Here is a 6,655-nt window from a genome sequence, read left to right on the forward strand (position 1 = left end):
ATGTAAGTCGAGTCCACATTTTGGGTTTTGTAAAATCAGCACAGCAGAGGAAGCAATGAATAGGGCTTTGTAATCTGATCCAAAGGCAGAGGTTGTTCTACTTCTTTCTCTATGCTCTTCTGACATGCAAAGACAGGAACAGGATTGCGAATGTGTATTTACAGACAAGGACGACAGAAAGACTAATCGCTAAGAGATTCCAATTATGCAGTAGTAGTGTCTAAACCAAGTATATAAAAGAAGATTAAAGACAAAAATGACTACACAGGTCATGTAGGTTTTAGTGCATGAAGCCAGACTGAGAGCACAGACCCCATTTTAAAGGGGGCAGCTCTGCTTATGACCAAAAGGGATAATGAGCCCAATTTATCAAGTTTTCTGATTTTTCAAGCAAAGCTAAATATGTATTATTATAAATTCTTATTATAAATATATATTCTTATAAAAAGAATTGAATATAAATTCTCATTTATATTCAATTTATCTATCTATGAGGGTGGTTCAAATATTGTTGTGGCCAGGATGGGAAGTATTGATTATCCCAGATAATGTATAGTCCAGATGAATAATAGAAAATCAATAACACACCCAGTGGTTAACCTGAGCAACACAGGTTAGTCTGGGCATCATGTTTTTGTCAAAGTTATCACTGAATCCCAAAAGACTATAACCAAGGGCTAAGGGGTACTGGCATCAATAAAATACAATCCAGAGAAACTAAAAATAAAATAATGCTTAGAATAATTAAGAGACAGATGCAAAAGGTTAGTACAATTGATAAGTTTCAGATAAAGTCAGGTGCATTTTAAATACAGTATAATTAGTCATCTAACGCTACAGCATCAAACCTATGTATTGAGATCTTGTCAAAATTTTGACAGAAACACAATTATAGGAGTGTTTAACATACCACTGTTGTTTCATGACAAGTAAAGCAAGTAAAAATTTTTAAAAGACTGTAAAGGATTTGAGCAATATAATTAATAAAGATGAAATAAAAGACAGATATGAAAGATTGTCTCCTACAAGTAGAAAAATATGCCTTTCTATTAACTTTTATATATAAACTATAAAATTCATTTGTACCACTCTAAAAAGAAAAAAAAAAGCTTCAGAAAAGAAAGACATTATCTAGTCTACATTCTCTGATCAAAAAATCATGAAAAAAGTAATTGAAAATATCAAATCAAAAAATGGATTAAAATTGAACTAGTAGTTGAAGAAAGGAAAAATACTCTTGTAAGTAACTACTAAAGCCAAATAAAAAATATAATTTCAGCATATACATGATATATTAAGAATAAGAGTTGTGTTTAACAAACTATGAATTCCCTATACCTCTCCTCAGACTTAATATATTCTTAATTTTTCATTATAACATAAATAAACATTCAATTCAGATCCTAAGATACAGAAGAGAAACTCCAGTAACACTAAAAGGGTGGTATTAATAAAGATATTATTCGATGAAAAAATATAAAAAGTGGAATAAAAAAATTAAAGTCTAATTTTTTTAAATAAAAGGGGACATTAGTAAATCTAATTAAAAATAAGGGAAGCAAAAATGAATGAGAGATTAAGGAAACTATTAAAAACAAAAAAGTAAAGATTCATGTGCACATATATACACACAAACATCAAATATTATATAATTAGCATGTATTGTGTGATTTTATGGTCAGAAAAGTAAATAAGTATTATTTTTCAAAGGAAAATGTATCCATTCAGTAAATATAAAATTTAAAAAGTATCTTTGTGTTTGCGTGTGTGTGTGTGTGTGTGTGTGTGTGAACACTTAACATAAGATACCCTCTTCACATATTTTAAAGTGCACTGTAGCATATCTCTAACTACAGATTCTACGTCAAACAGCAGATCTCTAGAATTTATTCATCTTGTGTAAATGAAACTTATACCCATAGAGCGATAATTCCCTGGATATGTTCAGTGTCTTGATTGTGATGATGATATCATAGGCATATGCATATACCCAAACTCACAAAAAAATGTGTACATCAAATGTGTACAGTATTTTATATATCAGTTACAACTCAATAAACCTTTAAAATATGAACTCCTTAAGGATCCTAAGAAGAATAGTTTCATAGGAATAGAATGGGGAGCTAAGAGGTTAGAAGACACACTTAGGTTGAAGTATGAATGGATGATAAGAAAATGAAGACTGTACATTAAGACTTGATACCTTGGCTGTAGATTTTGTGTATGCGTGTGTGTGTGTGTGTGTGTGTGTGTGTGATTGAGAAGCCAATAAATTGATTTAATATGGAAGAGGCCTATGTTTTCTTTGGTTAAATATATAGAGGGAGAAAAATGATTAAAGAAAAGAATGTAATTGATAGAACTGTTCTTAGAAAAGGCTGGATAGGATGATATTCACAGTACAAATGAGAAATAATTTTAACAAGATGACTGCCTATTTTGTGCAGCTAGGAAGAAAAGAGAGATGGAAATACCATTGAGTTAAGGTAGGGAGGAGTTGTGGTAAAGTAAATTGAGGAAGTTTTGACTAAAAAACTTACTCTTAGTAATACAGGCTGTGAAGAGTAAGGCATGGGCATGGTGTGATAGTAGGGACAGTGGTGATAGATGGCAAGCAAATGGAAGAAAGTTGTGATGATTTAAAACATTGAAAAGTCATATGTCCTGTCATCTAGACTGGATAGGAAATTAGCTGTGGGATTAGGAGAATGTAAATGCTGAAAGTTTTTGTATTGTCTGGAAATAAAACACACACACACACACACACACACACACACGCACACACGAAAATAAATATTCTTCCCTATATAAAGTGTCATAGCTCTTCAAATTGACATAAGACCAGCATAGCCCTCAGCTTTGGCATAAACTAATCACTGTCTCTTTGATGACCTTGCGGCATGGCTCAATTGAACGCAGCAGGATGCCAAGGAGCAAAAATCTGACTTTCAATTTCAGTCACTCATGTTCCAAAGTGTGTCTTCCTAGCTCCAGGAAAAGTAAGGATCCAGGTTTCAAGAACCCTGGCTATAAGAAAATTTAAACTTACAAAATCTATAAATTAGGAGACTATTACCCATATCCACATTACAAAAACAAAGCAAAACAATACAATATTTCCTTAGCAAAGTCAATCTTTCTAATAGAATGACATACTATAGAATATCTTTCAGAAATTATTTTCAGAAGTACATCTGTGATAGAAGAGCCTTAACATATGACAAAATATGCAAATGTTCAGCCTTTAAACTTCCAAACCATTTCTGGAATTATAAAATTTCTAAGTGATTTAGTATTGAATATTCACTTACTTTTTTTTTTGTCTATTTTCTCAGGGTCTCCATTTCCAGCTACTGAAGAATGATTTATTGATTTTCATTAATTAGCAACTGTAAAATGATGTGAGCCACACTAAGTTACAAAGAATAAGCTGTGGAGTAACATGCAGTAATGAAAAATCCATAACCTAAAGAGCTAAGAGTCCATCTCTACCAGTTATGTAGTAAACTTAGGCAAGCCCTTCAACTAAATTCAATCCCAGTTTCCTTATCTGTAAAATGGAAACAATAATATTACTTACCTGAAGTTCTGTGAATTATTATGAGAAACAAGGTACATAAAATTATTTTCGTAAATTTCAAAACCTTAGACAAACCTTAGCTGCAAACCACAGGGGTGGGAGGGGCTAGAAAAATCACAAATCAACAATTCTAAAATCAGAAAGGACTTGTCAGCAGTCAAGGTTATCTAATACATTCACCTGAACAAAAGATAATGAACTCTTTCTTTTTTTTTTTAATTGTTCAGCCTTGGCACCCACTAGACAGAAAGGGTCACCTTCATCCTTAGTTAATTGAATATTTTGGCACAGGCTAGCACCAGCTTTAGCTTCTTCCTGTGGGGGCTAAAATGACAAAGAATTCTATCACAGGCAGAGTTTAATAACAAAAAACTGAGTTACTTAGATTTTTATTTACATTAAGCCTTCAGGCCAAACCAAAATTCTCACTTCCTATCAGTAGTGTCAGTTATACAGAAGAAAATAGTCTAACTGCAATTGCTATTGTTCACGCTGTTTTGTTATTTTAAAGAGTCATTCGGCAGGGATTCAGCCGAAAGATAGGAGAAATAATGTCTAAAACAATAACCATAAATAAAACATGAAACCTACAAAATAGTGTTTGATGCATATCTGACCTGAATACTGCATCAACCTTGAAGAGAACAGCTGGATCACAAAGCAAGCAAAGGCTTCACCAAAGGTCTACCCATCAAATGAAATAGAGAAAGGTAAATTAAGGGAAGATTACTATTGTTCCCGCTTGCAAGTTTTTCATTTATACAATTTCTACAATGCAGAATTTTTCACAATCTAATTTTGCATGGCCCAACCAAGTAAATTTTAGAACTTATCCTCAGGAGTGCTGATGGCATGTGGGCTGTTAGAGTTACACATTTAAAGGAAGAATTTCTATTTTTTATTTAGTGCATTGCACTTCAGATTTTATGTTAAAAATGTTAAATTATCAAAATGTAAAACACAAAAAAATACTATTGCATATAAAGAGAAATCACTGCCAAGAGCATGTAGATGATTATTTTTAACATTTATGTATGTGTGTGTTTATTTCTGGCTCTTGTTTTTTCATTTCTCCTGATATATATGCAATTATATACATATACACATACACATATATATACATACATACATATATAGAGAGAGAGAGGGAGAGAAGGAGATTAACATATAGACATTCTATATTTACATATATATGTAATCTATATTAATAATGTTTGAAAAGATGATTTTTAATGGCTGCTTACTATTTCATTGTATAGATCCACCAAGTTTCAGTCAATCGTTTCCTTTTGTAAGGCATTATTTTCTGTGTTAATCATTTTTAAATTATTGCAGGAAACATCCTTTTACAGGGAAACAGAGTTATATTTCCTTAAGATAAACTTCCTAGATATGTATATCCTGGGATGAACTCGTTCAAGGCTCTTGATACAAGAGCCATCTGCTTTTATACAAAATCACTATATAATATAAAAAAAGGGTATTTAAAGAAAATGGGGCCATGCCAAAGAGGGAACAATTTGGTTTGGTTAAGACAAGTAGGATCAGCTGGATCAATAAGGCAGAAAGGACATTAACAGTATCGGGAATAGTCTCTAAAGAAAGAAACAAGATTTTTAACCTCCCCCTTCCACTTGAAATAACTGGAATCCTAGACATGTTAGTGTCCAGAAAGTCTGCTTTCTAAAGAAGTTTATGTACCTTTTTATGTTTATGTGTACAAGTTTATGTTTCTGATACTTCAAGGCAGTAGAAAATTCATATTTATTATTTGCTCAACTAAATGGATCCAAAAGTTCACAAATTTTTTAGAGAAGTTTAAAGGCTCCAAAGTTATCAATTCTGAACGTGTAGTGTATTTATCGTGATCGTGGTAGGAAACATGTGACACGCTCAGGAGAAAATGTAGAAAAAGATTTCAATGAAGTTAACTATTTCCAGAGGTTGGCAGAAGTAAAGGGACTAACAAGGGTTGAGAAACCCTCAGGCACTAGTAAGAATGGGACCCATTACAACTCAGGGCAGAAAGGTTCTGGAGGAGAAAGCCATGCTACCTGAGCCCAATTCAGAACTGTGCCTGCTGGAGAGAGGCTCTTGTCTGAGGACACAGCTGCTGTCAAAACCGCAGCTCAAAGAATAGGTTTAGGAAGAAGATATTGGCACACACCTTGATCTCTCTTTCTTGCCCGATCATTTCCTGTTGTGGTTTCCACTGGTGTAATCAAACCAGAAGCCAGAGTACAGTTAATACTATCTGTAGAGCTCGGCTGTCTTGAGCACGGATCAGGGGAGCGGTAGTGGGGTTCCTTGGAACCAGATCCATAACTCTGACAAGACCAAAGTGATAAAACAAAAAGTAGAAAATAAGGTCTACGGCCATGCCACCCTGAACAAGCCCGATCCCTTTTGATCTCGGAAGCTAAGCAGGGTAGGGCCTGGTTAGTACTTGGATGGGAGACCACCTAGGAAGACCAGGTGCTGTAGGCATTAAAACAAACAAACAAAAAAGTAGAAAATAAGAATGGAATTAACTTTCTAGTGAATACAGTTTTGTTTCATCTCATGTACTTAAGACCCTACGTCTGAATGTCTTGCTCTTAATTAATGCAGTTGGGGTCCTTTAAAAACCCATGACTTCAGCCCCATGGCCAAAGCAGAACTCAATTAGACAATTTATAAAGCCCAGTTTTGTACCAGTTTAATCAGTAGATTAATATAACAACCTTACACAGATTCAATAACTGGGCATTTGCTTTGTTCCATGTAACCAAGAATTCATCTTGTATGAAGTTCCAGTAATTGCCTCTGATTTGCAGCCCCCACTTTGTGCCTACCTCAATTCCTACTTGGTACATTAGGTACATACCAGAAACACCAGATAAAATTTAAAAAATAATGAGAAGAAATTTACTGTAGATGTAAGTGTATGTGTGTGGGTGGTTCATAAATATACACATATATTCATGCAATTTTATATCTATCCATCCATTCATTAGTTTATTTGAATAAACTATTATTGTTCATTAGCATATGTATTGATTAACATATGATGTATTATAAGTGTAAAAAAAGTGA

At 33.5% G+C, this 6,655-nt stretch overlaps 1 non-coding gene across 1 annotated transcript; it reads left to right on the top strand.

Moving 5' to 3' along the window:
* The first annotated feature begins 5,948 nt into the window (after positions 1 to 5,948).
* Positions 5,949 to 6,067, top strand: LOC111742943. Its single transcript, XR_002781536.1, has one exon. It is a non-coding gene; the product is annotated as a 5S ribosomal RNA (ribosomal RNA).
* The last annotated feature ends 588 nt before the right edge of the window (positions 6,068 to 6,655 follow it).

The sequence above is a fragment of the Pteropus vampyrus genome, unplaced genomic scaffold (genome assembly GCF_000151845.1).
Source record: "Pteropus vampyrus isolate Shadow unplaced genomic scaffold, Pvam_2.0 Scaffold104, whole genome shotgun sequence".
Classification (NCBI taxonomy): domain Eukaryota; kingdom Metazoa; phylum Chordata; class Mammalia; order Chiroptera; family Pteropodidae; genus Pteropus; species Pteropus vampyrus.